Raw genomic sequence first — 16,944 nt, 5'->3', positions numbered from 1 at the left:
GACCCACATTAATAAAATCATGAATGGAAGGGGAGAAATCACTACCAAAACCAGGGAAATAGAGACAATTATTAGAACTTATTGCCAGCAACTATCTGCCCCAAAAACTAGGCAATCTGGAAAAAATGAATGTATTCCTAGACACTTATAAACTACCAAGACTGAAACAGGAAGAAATAGACAATTGGAACAGACAAATAACAAGCAAGGAAATTGAAACAATAACTAAAAACTCCAAAGAAAACAAGAGTCCAGGACTGAATGACTTCCAAGGGGAATTCTACCAAACATTTAGAGAATTAATACCTAGTCTACTGAAGTTGTTCCAAAAAATAGAAATGGAAGGAAAACTTCCAAACTCATTCTATGAGGCCAGTATTACCCTGATCTGAAAACCACGCAAAGACCCCTTCAAAGAGGATATTTACAGACCCATGTTCCTGATGAACATGGATGCCAAAATACTCAAGAAGCTTCTACCCAATAGGCTCCAACTGTACATTAAAAGAATTATTCACCCTGACCAGATGGGATTTATTCCTGAGATGCAAGTGTGGTTCAATATTCAGAAATCAATCAAAGTGATAGATCATATTACAAACAGAAGAGACAAGAGCCATATGATCTTCTTGATTGATGTAGAGAAAACATATGACAATGTACAGCATACTTTCTTGACTAAAACTCTTCAAAGGGTAGGGATAGAAGGAATATACCTCAGTATCATAAAAGCTATCTATGAAAAGAGTAATGGTGAATATATTTCTCAATATAAAAAAACTGAGAACTTTTCCCTAAAGGTCAGGAACACAACAGGGATGTCCACCCTCACAACTTTTGTTCAACATACTTGAAGTCCTAGCCTCAGAAATCAGACAACAAAAAGAAATAAAAGGCATTCAAATTGGCAAAGAAGTAAAACTCTCTTCTCTTTGCAAATGACATGATACTGAATGTGGAAAGCCCAAAAGACTGCACCTCCAAATTACAAGCACTCATATGGCAATTCAACAATGTGTCAGGATGCAAAATCAATGCACAGAAATCAGCTGCACTTCTATACTCTAACAATGTGACTGAAGAAAGAGAAATTAAGGATTGATTCCATTTATAATAGCACCTAAAACCATAAGATACCTAGGAATAAACCTAACCAAGGCGGTAAAGGATCTCTAGTCTAGAAACTACAGAACGCTTATGAAAGAAACTGAGAAAGATACAAAGAGATGGAAAAATGTTCTATGCCCTTGGATTGGAAGAATAAACACTGTGAAAATCTCTATGCTGCCCCAAGCAATCTACAAATTCAATATAATCCCTATCAAAATACGGTTGACATTTTTCACAGAGCTGGAACAAACAATCCTAAAGTTTGTTTAGAAACTGTATAGGAACCAGAAAAGATCCAGAATACCCAGGGGATTGTTGAAAAAGAAAACCAAAGCTGAGGGCATCACAATGCTTGACTTAACGCTGTAGTACAAAGATGTGTTCATCAAGACAGCATGGTGTTGGCACAAAAACAGACACATAGACAATGGAACCAGATAGAGAGCTGAGAAATGGGTGCTCAACTCTATGGTCAACTCATCTATGACAAGGAAGGAAAAAAATATCCAATGGAGAAAAGACAGTCTCTTAAATAAATGGTGCTGGGAAAATTGGACAGCCACAGGCAGAAGAATGATACTGCATCATTCTCACAGCATACACAAATATAAACTGAAAATGGATGAACAGGAATCCATTAAAATCCTAGAGAAGAACATCAGCAGTAACCTCTTCGACATCAGCCACACCAACTTCTTTCAAGATAGGTCTCCAAAAGCAAGGGAAACAAAAGCAAAAAATGAACTTCTGGGACTTGATCAAGATAAAATCTTTTCCGCAACAAAAGAAACAGTCAACAAAACTAAATAGCAACATACAATGGGAGAATATATTTGCAAATGACATTATAAGTAAAGGGTTGATATCAAGATCTATAAAGAACTTCTCAAACTCGACACTCAACACTCAACAAATAATCCTGGGGCACCTGGGTGCCCCAGGCACCTGGGTGGCTCAGTCATTAAGCATCTGCCTTTGGCTTGGATCATGATCCCAGGATCCTGGGATCGAGCCCCACATCAGGCTCCCTGCTCTAAGGGAAGCTTGCTTCTCCCTCTCCCACAGTCCCTGTTTGTGTTCCCTCTCTTGCTATGTCTCTCTGTCTTTCTCTGTCAAAAAATAAAGAATGGAAGAAAATCCAGTCAATAAATGGAGAGAAGACATGAAGAGACACTTCTCCAAAAAGACATACAAATGCCTAACAGATACATGAAAAAATGTTCAACATCACTATCGATCAAGGAAGTACAAATCAAAACCACAATGAGATACTTCCTTGCACCAGTTAGAATGGCAAAGATTAACAAGGCAGGAAACAACAAATGTTGGTGAGGATGTGGAGAAAGGGAACCCTCTTGCACTGTTAGTGAGAATTCAAGCTGGTACAGTCCCTCTGGAAAACAGTATGGACATTCCTCAAGATGTTAAAAATAGAGCTACCCTATAACCTAGTAATTGCACTACTGGGTATTTACCCCAAAGATATAAACATAGTGAAAAGAAGGGCCACATGCACCCCAATGTTCATAGCAGCAATGTTCACAATAGCCAGACTGTGGATGGAGGTGAGATGTCCTTCAACAGATGAATGGCTAAAGAAGATGTGGTCCATATATACAACAGAATATTACTCAGCCTTTAGAAAGGATGAATAACCACGATTTGCATCAGCATGAATGGAACTGAAGGGGATTATGCTAAGTGAAATAAACAAGTATAGAAAGATTATTATTATATGGTTTCACTCATATAGAACATAAGAAATAGCACAGAAGACCACAGGGGAAGTGAGTGGAAACTGAAGGGGGAGAAATCAGAGAGGGAAATGAACCATGAGAGACTATTGACTCTAGGAACCACATTAGCATTCCAAGCATCTTTGTGTGCCCTTAACTCAGAGTATCCAACAAGCTTCTAGTCCGCCCTTGTTCTAAATTCTTTCCTTAACTGGGAACACACTGCCACTTATGAGACTTCACCTGAAGTGCGATTATACGTTTTGGAAGCATAAGGGACTGGACGTGCACTTAACTCAGAGTATCCAACTGGCTTATAGTCTGCTCTTGTTCTAAGTTCTTTCCTGAACTGGGAACCCGGGGCCGCTTAGGCCTCTTCGCCTTCAGAGCCTTTATACGTTTTGGAAGCCTAAGGGCCTTAGCCTGCATTTTACTTAGAGCTTCCAACTTGCTTATGTCCGCCTTTGTTCTAAGTTCTTTTCTGAACTGTGAACACACTGCCACTTATGAGACTTCACCTTAAGAGCGATGATACGTTTTGGAAGTCTAAGGGACTTGGTGTGCCCTTCCTTCAGAGTATCCAACTTGCCTACAGTCCGTCCTTGTTCTAACTTCTTTCCTCAACTGGGAAAACACTGCCAGAATGGGTTTTCATATGCAGCAGGATTTTACGTTTTGGAAGTAGAAGAGCATTGGTGAGCACTTAACTCAGAGTCTCCAACCTGCCTAGAGTCCGCCCTTGTTCTAACACCTTTCCTCAACTGGGAACTCACTGCCACTTATAAGACTTAACCCTAAGGGCGATTATACGTTTGGGAGCATAAGGAACTTGGCATGCCCTTACATTAGAGTATGCAACTTGCCTATAGTGTGCCCTTGTTCTAACTTCTTCCCACACGTGGGAACACACAGCCACATATGAATCTTCACTAAAGATTGAGTTTATGTTCTGGAAGCATAAAGGTCTTGGCCTGCACTTCACTTAGAGTATGCAACTTACCTATAGTGCACCCAGGTTCTAACTTCTTTCCACAACTGGGAACACACAGCCACATACGAATCTTCACTAAAGATCGAGTTTACGTCTTGGAAGCATAAGGAACATGGCGTGCACTTAGATTATGCAACTTGCCTATAGTGCGCCCAGGTTCTAACTTCTTTCCACAACTGGGAACACACTGCCATTTTTGAATCTTCACTTTAAGATCGCTTTTACGTTTTGGAAGCATAAGCGTCTTTGTGTGCCCTTAACTCAGAGTATCCAACAAGCTTCTAGTCTGCCCTTGTTCTAAATTCTTTCCTTAACTGGGAACACACTGCCACTTATGAGACTTCACCTGAAGTGCAATTATATGTTTTGGAAGCATATGGGGATGGACGTGCACTTAACTCAGAGTATCCAAATGGCTTATAGTCTGCTCTTGTTCTAAGTTCTTTCCTGAACTGGGGACACACGGCCGCATAGGCCTCTTCACCTTCAGAGCATTTATAACCAGGTGATGGATATTAAGGAGGGTATGTGTGGTGATTATCACTGGGTGTTATATGCAACTGATGAATCATTTAACATGACCTCAAAAACTAACGGTGTATTATATTTTGACTAATTGAACATAATAAAAAAATAATAAATCCTTTCTTAAGAGCCAAAAAAAAAATTAGAGAAACCTCATTTTCAAATTTATGATTTTAAATACATATATTAATGTACAACAAAAGCGAGAAAATTGGTTTATTTATTAAAAACAAACAAAAACCTTCCTTGCTATAATTATTCTAAATTAGGAGAATCAGGATATATGAATTTTTAAGTACCTATAGTAGAAAATGTAGAAGTTAAATCCTTCAATGATTCACCTTTCTCCTTTGAGGATTTTTTTTTTTTTTTTTTTTGGCTTCCTGGTATTACTCCTCTGAATGTAGCTGTGCTCCCTTGAGCCTCATTTTCCTCTTTGTGGGCCACTTGCAAACCTTAGTGTCTTCTCTAATTTCCTTGGTACTGATCCTGATCTGTACCTATCTCACCAACTGATTGTCTCAGAATTTATTGTTTTATTCAGTCTAAAGTAGTATAAAGTGCTGAAATGGCTACTGTTGTTTCAGTAATTAGGAATTCAGAATATTGTAGCTTTGCTCTGAAGGATATTTGTTTATCCATAATGAGTCACCCAAGAATTTAAGCCATTAGTACTGTTGTTTGGTATTGAACAAGAAATGGGAATCTTGGGGACTTTCTGCCAAATCACCCCTGGATATGCCATTCTTGAGAAGTAGATCATTTCATTCAACCAGCGGCTCCAAGCTACTAGTTAACATAGTAAAAGTTCTTAATATGTACCTGTGTAGGATGGTTTCCTTTGTTAGGAATGTCTGGTGTGATTTAATGAAATGAAATATTGAATTCATAACCTCATAACTAGGACACATATGTGCCTTCTGGAGTTAGTAAGCTTTAATACCTCATTAATAAGAGCTTATGCACCTAAATCTTGTAAAATTGCCTTAGATGCTGAGGTATTCCACTTGGTTGGCCTAAGCAATTTACACCCTTCTTGCAGCTTTCATTAAAAGAGTGCTTTTATTTCAGGGATATCATGTCTCATATAAATTTCAGAGATAAGAAAAATTCAGAGGGAGGAGTCAAGATGGCGGAGAAGTAGCAGCCTGAGACTACATCAGGTAACAGGAGATCAGCTCGATAGCTTATCTAAACATTGCAAACACCTACAAATCCAACGGGAGAGCGAAAAGAAGAAGAACAGCAACTCTAGAAACAGAAAATCAACCACTTTGTGAAAGGTAGGACTGGCGGAGAAGTGAATCTAAAACGATGGGAAGATAGACCGTGGGGGGAGGGGCCGGCTCCCGGCAAGCGGCGGAGGAACGGAGCACAAAATCAGGACTTTTAAAAGTCTGTTCCACTGAGGGACATTGCTCCAGGGGCTAAACCGGGGTGAAGCCCACGCGGGGCCAGCGTGGCCCCAGGCCCCGCAAGGTCACAGAAGTATCGGGGGTGTCAGAGTGTCGGAGAGCTCGCAGATATTAGAACGGAGAAACTGGCCGCAAAGACAGAGCCGAGGACTGAACTCTCAGCTCGGGGTTACCTTGAACTGGTCGCGGGCTGGGTGAGCTCGGAGCGCGGCTAGAGGCTGGGGATATGGGAGTGATTGGGTGCTGTCCTCTGGGGGCGCACTGAGGAGTGGGGCCCCAGGCTCTCGGCTCCTCCGGGCTGGAGACTGGGACGCCGCCATTTTCATTCCCGTCCTCCGGAACTCTACAGAAAGCGTTCAGGGAACAGAAGCTCCCAAAAGCGAACCCGAGCCGATTATTTAGTCAGGCCGCCGGTAAGGGCGGTGCAATCCCGCCTCGGGCAAAGACACTTGAGAGTCACTACAACAGGCCCCTCCCCCAGAAGATCAACAAAATATCCAGCCAGGACGAAGTTCATCTATCAAGGAGAAAGCAGATTCAATTCCTAAGACAGAAGAGCAATTCCAGAGGAGGAGAAAGCAAAGCAAGGAACTCATGGCTTTCTCCCCATGATTCTTTAGTCTTGCGGCTACTTCAATTTTTTTTTCTTTTTTCAATTTTTTTTTCTTTTTTCAATTTTTTTCTTTTTTCTCTTTTCTTCTTCTGCTAAATTTTTTTAAAACTTTTACCCTTTTCTTTTTTAACGTTTTTTGACTAGTTCATCTAAATATATATATTTTTTCTTTCTTTTTTATATTTTTTTATTTGTTTTATTTTTTAAATTTTTTTCTTTTTCTTTTTCTTTTTCTTTTTTTTTCAGAACCTGTTTTTTATCCCCTTTCTCCCCCCCACAATTTGGGGTCTCTTCTGATTTGGTTACAGCGCATTTTTCCGGGGTCTTTGCCACCCTATTAGTAGTTTATTTGCTCCTTCATATCCTCTTATCTGGACAAAATGACAAGGCGGAAAAAATCACCACAAACAAAAGAACAAGAGACAGTACCGAAGGCTAGGGACCTAATCAACACAGACATGGGTAATATGTCAGATCAAGAGTTCAGAATGACGATTCTGAACATTCTAGCCGGGCTCGAAAAAGGCATGGAAGATATTAGAGAAACCCTCTCTGGAGATATTAAAGCCCTTTCTGGAGAAATTAAAGAACTAAAATCTAACCAAGTTGAAATCAAAAAAGCTATTAATGAGGTGCAATCAAAAATGGAGGCTCTCACTGCTAGGATCAATGAGGCAGAAGAAAGAATTAGTGATATAGAAGACCAAATGACAGAGAATAAGGAAGCCGAGCAAAAGAGGGACAAACAGCTACTGGACCATGAGGGGAGAATTCGAGAGATAAGTGACACCATAAGACGAAACAACATTAGAATAATTGGGATTCCAGAAGAAGAAGAAACAGAGAGGGGAGCAGAAGGTCTATTGGAGAGAATCATTGGAGAGAATTTCCCTAATATGGCAAAGGGAACAAGCATTAAAATCCAGGAGATGCAGAGAACCCCCCTCAAAGTCAACAAGAATAGGTCCACACCCCGTCACCTAATAGTAAAATTTACAAGTCTTAGTGACAAAGAGAAAATCCTGAAAGCAGCCTGAGAAAAGAAATCTGTAACATACAATGGTAAAAATATTAGATTGGCAGCAGACTTATCCACAGAGACCTGGCAGGCCAGAAAGAGCTGGCATGATATATTCAGAGCACTAAACAACAAAAACATGCAGCCAAGAATACTCTATCCAGCTAGGCTATCATTGAAAATAGAAGGAGAGATCAAAAGCTTCCAGGACAAACAAAAACTGAAAGAATTTGCAAACACCAAACCAGCTCTACAGGAAATATTGAAAGGGGTCCTCTAAGCAAAGAGAGAGCCTAAAAGTAGTAGATCAGAAAGGTACAGAGACAATATACAGTAACAGTCACCTTACAGGCTACTAATGGCACTAAATTCATATCTCTCAATAGTTACCCTGAATGTTAATGGGCTAAATGCCCCAATCAAAAGACACAGGGTATCAGAATGGATAAAAAAACAAAACCCATCAGTATGTTGCCTACAAGAAACTCATTTTAGACGCGAAGACACCTCCAGATTGAAAGTGAGGGGGTGGAAAACAATTTACCATGCTAATGGGCATCAGAAGAAAGCTGGGGTGGCAATCCTTATATCAGATCAATTAGATTTTAAGCCAAAGACTATAATAAGAGATGAGGAAGGACACTATATCCTACTCAAAGGGTCTGTCCAACAAGAAGATCTAACAATTTTAAATATCTATGCCCCTAACATGGGAGCAGCCAACTATATCAACCAATTAATAACAAAATCAAAGAAACACATCAACAATAATACAATAATAGTAGGGGACTTTAACACTCCCCTCACTGAAATGGACAGATCATCCAAGCAAAAGATCAACAAGGAAATAAAGGCCTTAAATGACACACTGGACCAGTTGGACATCACAGATATATTCAGAACATTTCATCCCAAAGCAACAGAATACACATTCTTCTCTAGTGCACATGGAACCTTCTCCAGAATAGATCACATCCTGGGTCACAAATCAGGTCTCAACCGGTATCAAAAGATTAGGATTATTCCCTGCATATTTTCAGACCACAATGCTCTGAAGCTAGAACTCAATCACAAGACGAAAGCTGGAAAGAACCCAAATACATGGAGACTAAACAGCATCCTTCTAAAGAATGAATGGGTTAACCAGGAAATTAAAGAAGAATTGAAAAAATTCATGGAAACAAATGATAATGAAAACACAACAGTTCAAAATCTGTGGGACACAGCAAAGGCAGTCCTGAGAGGAAAATATATAGTGGTACATGCCTTTCTCAAGAAACAAGAAAGGTCTCAAGTACACAACCTAACCCTACGCGTAAAGGAGCTGGAGAAAGAACAAGAAAGAAACCCTAAACCCAGCAGGAGAAGAGAAATCATAAAGATCAGAGCAGAAATCAATGAAATAGAAACCAAAAAAACAATAGAAAAAATCAATGAAACTAGGAGCTGGTTCTTTGAAAGAATCAATAAGATTGATAAACCCCTGGCCAGACTCATCAAAAAGAAAAGAGAAAGGACCCAAATCAATAAAATCATGAATGAAAGAGGAGAGATCACAACTAACACCAAAGAAATACAGACAATTATAAGAACATACTATGAGCAATTCTACGCCAACAAATTGGACAATCTGGAAGAAATGGATGCATTCCTAGAGACATATAAACTACCACAACTGACCCAGGAAGAAATAGGAAACCTGAACAGGCCCATAACCAGTAAGGAGATTGAAACAGTCATCAAAAATCTCCAAACAAACAAAAGCCCAGGGCCAGACGGCTTCCCAGGGGAATTCTACCAAACATTTAAAGAAGAACTCATTCCTATTCTCCTGAAACTGTTCCAAAAAATAGAAATGGAAGGAAAACTTCCAAACTCATTCTATGAGGCCAGCATCACCTTGATCCCAAAACCAGACAAGGATCCCACCAAAAAAGAGAACTACAGACCAATATCCTTGATGAACACAGACGCAAAAATTCTCGCCAAAATACTAGCCAATAGGATTCAACAGTACATTAAAAGGATTATTCACCACGATCAAGTGGGATTTATTCCAGGGCTGCAGGGTTGGTTCAACATCCGCAAATCAATCAATGTGATAGAACACATTAATAAAAGAAAGAACAAGAACCATATGATACTCTCAATAGATGCTGAAAAAGCATTTGACAAAGTACAGCATCCCTTCCTGATCAAAACTCTTCAAAGTGTAGGGATAGAGGGCACATACCTCAATATTATCAAAGCCATCTATGAAAAACCCACTGCAAATATCATTCTCAATGGAGAAAAACTGAAAGCTTTTCCATTAAGGTCAGGAACACGGCAGGGATGTCCATTATCACCACTGCTATTCAACATAGTATTAGAAGTCCTAGCCTCAGCAATCAGACAACAAAAAGAAATTAAAGGCATCCAAATTGGTAAAGAAGAAGTCAAACTATCACTCTTCGCAGATGATATGATACTATATGTGGAAAACCCAAAAGACTCCACTCCAAAACTGCTCGAACTTGTACAGGAATTCAGTAAAGTGTCAGGATATAAAATCAATGCACAGAAATCAGTTGCATTTCTGTACACCAACAACAAGACTGAAGAAAGAGAAATTAAGGAGTCAATCCCATTCACAACTGTACCCAAAACTATAAGATACCTAGGAATAAACCTAACCAAAGAGACTAAGAATCTATACACAGAAAATTATAAAGTACTCATGAAAGAAATTGAGGAAGACACAAAAAAATGGAAAAATGTTCCATGCTCCTGGATTGGAAGAATAAATATTGTGAAAATGTCTATGCTACCTAAAGCAATCTACACATTTAATGCAATCCCTATCAAAATACCATCCATTTTTTTCAAAGAAATGGAACAAATAATCCTAAAATTTATATGGAACCAGAAAAGACCTCGAATAGCCAAAGGAATACTGAAGAACAAAGCCAAAGTTGGTGGCATCACAATTCCGGACTTCAAGCTCTATTACAAAGCTGTCATCATCAAGACAGCATGGTACTGGCACAAAAACAGACACATAGATCAGTGGAACAGAATAGAGAGCCCAGAAATCGACCCTCAACTCTATGGCCAACTAATCTTCGACAAAGCAGGAAAGAATGTCCAATGGAAAAAAGACAGCCTCTTCAATAAATGGTGCTGGGAAAATTGGACAGCCACATGCAGAAAAATGAAATTGGACCACTTCCTTACACCACACACGAAAATAGACTCCAAATGGATGAAGGACCTCAATGTGAGAAAGGAATCCATCAAAATCCTTGAGGAGAATGCAGGCAGCAACCTCTTCGACCTCAGCCACAGCAACATCTTCCTAGGAACAACGGCAAAGGCAAGGGAAGCAAGGGCAAAAATGAACTATTGGGATTTCATCAAGATCAAAAGCTTTTGCACAGCAAAGGAAACAGTTAACAAAACCAAAAGACAGCTGACAGAATGGGAGAAGATATTTGCAAACGACATATCAGATAAAGGGCTAGTATCCAAAATCTATAAGGAACTTAGCAAACTCAACACCCAAAGAACAAACAATCCAATCAAGAAATGGGCAGAGGACATGAACAGACATTTCTGCAAAGAAGACATCCAGATGGCCAACAGACACATGAAAAAGTGCTCCACGTCACTCGGCATCAGGGAAATACAAATCAAAACCACAATGAGATATCACCTCACACCAGTCAGAATGGCTAAAATTAACAAGTCAGGAAATGACAGATGCTGGAGAGGATGTGGAGAAAGGGGAACCCTCCTCCACTGTTGGTGGGAATGCAAGCTGGTGCAACCACTCTGGAAAACAGCATGGAGGTTCCTCAAAATGTTGAAAATAGAACTACCCTATGACCCAGCAATTGCACTACTGGGTATTTACCCTAAAGATACAAACATAGTGATCCGAAGGGGCACGTGTACCCGAATGTTTATAGCAGCAATGTCTACAATAGCCAGACTATGGAAAGAACCTAGATGTCCATCAACAGATGAATGGATCAAGAAGATGTGGTATATATACACAATGGAATACTATGCAGCCATCAAAAGAAATGAAATCTTGCCATTTGCGACGACGTGGATGGAACTAGAGCGTATCATGCTTAGTGAAATAAGTCAATTGGAGAAAGACAACTATCATATGATCTCCCTGATATGAGGACATGGAGAAGCAACATGGGGGGGTAGGGGGATAGGAGAAGAATAAATGAAACAAGATGGGATTGGGAGGGAGACAAACCATAAATGACTCTTAATCTCACAAAAGAAACTGGGGGTTGCTGGGGGGAGGTGGGATTGGGAGAGGGGGAGCGGGCTATGGACATTGGGGAGGGGAGGCGAACCATAAGAGACTATGGACTCTGAAAAACAACCTGAGGGTTTTGAAGGGTCAGGGGTGGGAGGTTGGGGGAACAGTTGGTGGGTAATGAGGAGGGCACGTTTTGCATGGAGCACTGGGTGTTGTGCAAAAAGAATGAATACTGTTACGCTGAAAAAATAAATAAAATGGAAAAAAAAAAAAAAGAAAAATTCAGATAGGTCATCAGTTTTGCCACAGGAAGTTAACAAATGTCAGCCCTACCAAAGATAATATGTCAAAGAGAATTGGGAGAAAAGTCTGGAACGTGATACCAGGAAACCTAAAAATTAAAAATATCTTCTAGCGGATAGGCAAAGACAATAGTAATTAGACACCAGTGAGGAAGAACAGGAAAATATTGAAGGACCTAACTGCTTGATTATGATTCATTTTAGGAGGTCTTGAAGGTCTAGGTTCCAAAGGCTCCTTGTGAGCAAGGAGCAGGAAGTAGAGACATACACTTCAGTTGAGAATAACATTCCCACCCCATCCTTTTCCCTGATCTTCCCTCATGGGTTCACTACACCTCACTGTAACATGGGGCTAATTCATATTCGAAGTAGAAAATCAATCTGAAGGCTTCCTTCTTCAAGTGAAGTACCTCCTTGGTTCTTATGCTTTCTTTTTTTTTTTAATGTGATGTATCATATTGATTGATTTGTGAATACTGAACCACCCCTGCAGTCCAGGAATAATTCCCACTTGATTGTGGTAAGTAATTCTTTTAAGGTACTATTTTATTCAATTTGCTAGTATCTTGGTGAGAATTTTTGCATCCATGTTCAGCAGGGGTATTGGCTTTAATTCTCCTTTTTAGTGGGGTCTTTGGTTTTGGAACCAGGGTCATGCTGGCCTAGTTTCCCTTCTCTTTCTGTATTTTAGAACAGTTTCAGAAGAATACGTATTAAGTCTTCTTTAAATGTCTGGTAGAATTTCCCTGGGAAGCCATCAGGCCCTGGATTCTATTGGAAGATTTTTGATTACTGACTCATTTCTTTGCTGGTTATGGGTCTATTCAAATTTTCTGTTTATTCCTATTTCAGTTTTAGTAGTTTGGATATTTCTATGAATTTGTCAGTTTCTTCTGGATTTTCCAATTTGTTGGCATATTATATTCCTGCTCTTGAGAGCAACACCTATATTGAGTAAAGGTCCCATACTTGGGTCTGGTGCTTCAGGAGGTGTTTCAGAGTGTGCATTCTGGTGTTGTGTTTTGACTGCTCTTTCCCTCTGGTCAGTTTCTCCCATCCAAGTACTAACCAGGCCCGACCCTGCTTAGCTTCCGAGATCAGACGAGATCGGGCGCATTCAGGGTGGTATGGCCGTAGACTCCCTCTGGTCAGTTTCTGAGGAATTTCTCCTTGCCTGTAGAAGGGAGTGTTTGGACCTTTCCCAGTATGTGGCAAGTCTGAACTTAGTGTTTGGTCTACTTGTTAAAGGAAGCTAGATCGTATTTCCTCCTACAGGCAAAGCTTTGCTGTGGTTTTGATAAGTTGACTTGGCACATGTGAAGGGTTTGTGCTGGTCTTCTGGTGGGAGGGCTGGCTGTTGCACTGATTCTCAGGAAGATTTGCCCTAGCAAAGATGTACCTGTAGGGCACAGGAGGGCAGGGCTTGCTATAAGTAGCTCCAGCCTCCACTTCGGGGCATGGTCTTGCTCACTGAAGTCTGTCTGTGTTGATGAGTTGAGACAAAATTGTATTGCCTCCCCTTTCTCCTCTCCCTGAAACAGAAAGTTTTCACCTGTCACTGTTAAAGAAGCCCTCACAGAAGCCTAGCTTCCATCAGATCCCTGCCTTCATCCTGTCTGTGTCTGAGGGTCTGCCTGTCAGGTGTCATAGTGCTCTTGTGTTTTGTCTCAGTCATGTGGCTGATATTTAAAACTTCAGAGCTCTATTTCTAGTTTTGCAAACATTTATAAGATAAGGAAATTTGCTTTCAGTTTCTTCAAAGAATGGGTTGTAGCCTAAATGGCATCATAGGTTGATCTACTTATCCAATTACAGCATTCTCAACTTGCTTCTTTTCCTCTAGGTACACAGTTTTAATTTTAAATATTTCTGGCAGTATTAAATAACCCCCACTGGGTGTATGAGGAGTCTTCAAACAGGGCACAAAGGTGATTGATTACCTTCCCAAAATACAGAGTCATTTCCAATGACAATCAAAAGAAAACCAACAACCTGCATGTTCCAGACAGGAAGAATTGGCAAGCTCAGTTACACAAAGTAAGGCAAATGAGAAGACAATAACTATCTCTGGGAAAGAAAAGGTAAATAACCAGTAAACAATATAAAATTTTATTTTCCTTTCTTAACTGGGCACTGCAGATAGAGATTTAGAAGGAGGGGATTCTGATAAGAATTTGCACACTTTGCTGGCTGCTAGTTTTTCCAGACTATCTTCTGCAGTCTCAGGTATTTATCAGTCTCTCCTTGGCTATTTAAGGGAAGAAAATTGTAGTTTTCCAGAATTACCCCATTTCTTCAACTCTGGGAGAGGCACAGATGGGGACCATCCTTTTGAAAGTAGATATGAGGGTGTTTAAAAGGCTATTAACTTGGTGGGCTTTTCTTTATAGTTCTTTAGTCTTTTCAGAGTGGAAAAACAGTTCTGATAAAATTGCTGGGGTGAATACTCAAAAGAAAAAGAGAAGAAAAGTAGGAGTTCCATCAGTCTTACACAAGAGTTTTCTTGTAATTGGCAAGTGATCTAATGTCAAACTAACCCATTCTATGACAAACTTATCCTGTTACAGAGTCTTCTTGAGATGGCAAGCATTTTAACAGCCTTTAAATACTCAACTTATGTCCACAAATGTTTGTGGCATTTTGGTTTCCGAGACCCCAGCAACGATAGCCTTTATCCACACAAAATAAGACAACATTGTGCACCTTAATTATTGGCTGTAACTGAGAAACATTATTGTGTCCTGTGCACAAAAAGGTCCTGTGTATACCATTGACAATTCCTGTGAAAACTTGCTGAGGTTTTCCACCTGGGCAATTATGGTCTGAAAGGCTAGGGACTTGGTTCTGTGCAGGCCCTTCTGCCAGCACAGTTGGGGGCCTGGCAAAACTGGCTATTCACCTGGCTACAGGCACAACTGCCAGCTCAGTTGTGCTCCAAGCATAATCATATTTCAGCTCAAGCTTACCTGCACTGTAAAGGAAAGATGATTAGATTGGGAACAAGAATGCAAAAAGAGCATAGCTCAGAACTGAGGAGAACTTACCCACAGCCCTCAGAAACAGGAGAAAGACAGTGAACGCAGCAGGTTTGAGAGTACCAAGCCTGTCTTTCTCCTTGCTTCCAAATGCTGCTGGAAGTTCATTTTGAATCCCACCACTGCTCCCAAACCTGTCAAATAACAACAACAACAACAAAAATCAAGTAAATATTAAATCATGCAGCATCTCATCCAGCAAATAGAGGAGAGCTTCAAAAAGGGGAGCTACAGAAAAAGGAAAAGTTTTTAAAGATAGGAAGTGGAGAAAATGAAATTGCTAACAAAGTAATCCATTGTTTTAGATAAGGTCACCTCGTGAAGGGAACAGTAGGGTTCTAACTATAGATTTGATAGTGCTGACCAAAAAATTCCATGTCAACTGGTTAAAGGTTACATTTCTTGGGTGTTAAAACTACAGTAAAGTTAGTTATTAAATCTTAGTGTACTGATTTGTCACCTAAGTGACAAAATTTGGGGCTGTGTCTTTATTTTGAGCAGTAGAATAAACTAGAAACTAACAAAATGACTACTGATGGAGGTGGGGTGGAATCAGAGTGGAAAGAACAGTGTTGTGTGTAGATGGAATTATTGGGAAGGTGTGAACCTCTTCCTAGTATACCTTTTATAAAGTTTTTCTTGCTTGAAAACAAGTTAGTCCCTCATATATTTAAAAACAAATCAACAAAGATTTTTTTAAAAACCTAAAATTCAGACACTAACAAATACAATTAGCCAAATTTCTCATGAATGGTATAAGCACACTGAAAGGAAATACAATTATTCCAATTAATTCCTAAAGTATAAATAAGTATAAATCCTCGGGCTAAAAATGGTGAGGTATAAAGATTTATTAAACCAGTTAATAGGTTTTTCTTAGTTGTATGGGTGAGCAATTCTGAAACTATACATTTTTTGTTATAGCATTGAACAATAACTAAACATATTCTGGTTAATCACACCAAGTCATTTCATGAATATGTTTTTACATTTTTGGATAAATACTTTGTGGCAATATTGGTGGATCATAGGATAGGCATAGATTCAATAGGCAGATATTGTCCAAACAGGTTGTATCATAAACAGTACTTTCATCAATGTATGGAAGTTATTGCCTCACAGGCTCTCAACATTTGGTGCTGTCACTCTGTTTTAATTTCATCTACTGGTGGGTGTATAGTGGTATCTCATTCTAGTAGTGTGTAGTGGTATCTCACAATTGTTTTAATTTGCACAGTAATAAACACTTTGTTAAAGGGATATATGCAGCCCTGTGTTTATAGCAGCAAATTGTTTATATTTGTCAAGGTATGGAAGCAGCTTAAGTGTCCATTGATTGATAAAAAGATAAAAAATTTTCCACAATGGAAGATTAGCCATAAAAAAGAATGAAATCTTGCCATTGTCTGTAACATAAATGGAGCTAGAGAGTATAATATTAAGTGAAATGTCAGAGAAATTCAAATACCATATGATATCACTCATAGGTAGAATTAAGAAACAAAACAAGTGAGCAAAGGAAAAAAAGAGAGAGACAAACCAAGAAACAGATGCTTAATTATAGAGAACAGATTGATGGTTACGAAAAGGGATTGGGGTGGAGGGATAGGTGAAACAGATGATGAGAACTAAGGAGTGCATTTGGCATGATGAGCACTAGGTGATGAGCAAAATTGTTGAATCACTTTGCTGTATAATTTGAAACTAATATAATACTGTATGTTAACTACCTGGAATTACAATAAAAATTAAAAAAAATTTAATGTGTTTATTAGCCATTTGTATATATAACATCCCTTATTACATGTATTATTTGGCAGTGTGTGTTTTTCATGTCCTATTAAATTATATTGCATTTAATTTCATTTTTAAATTAGCCATTAGTGGAATATGAAAATATCATTTGTTTTGATAATGAAAATGCATCTATTTTTT

Source organism: Meles meles, chromosome 5, assembly GCF_922984935.1.
Source record: "Meles meles chromosome 5, mMelMel3.1 paternal haplotype, whole genome shotgun sequence".
Taxonomy (NCBI): Eukaryota; Metazoa; Chordata; class Mammalia; order Carnivora; family Mustelidae; genus Meles; species Meles meles.
The sequence above is the reverse complement of the archived record's forward strand: the minus strand, read 5'-3'. Positions refer to the sequence as shown.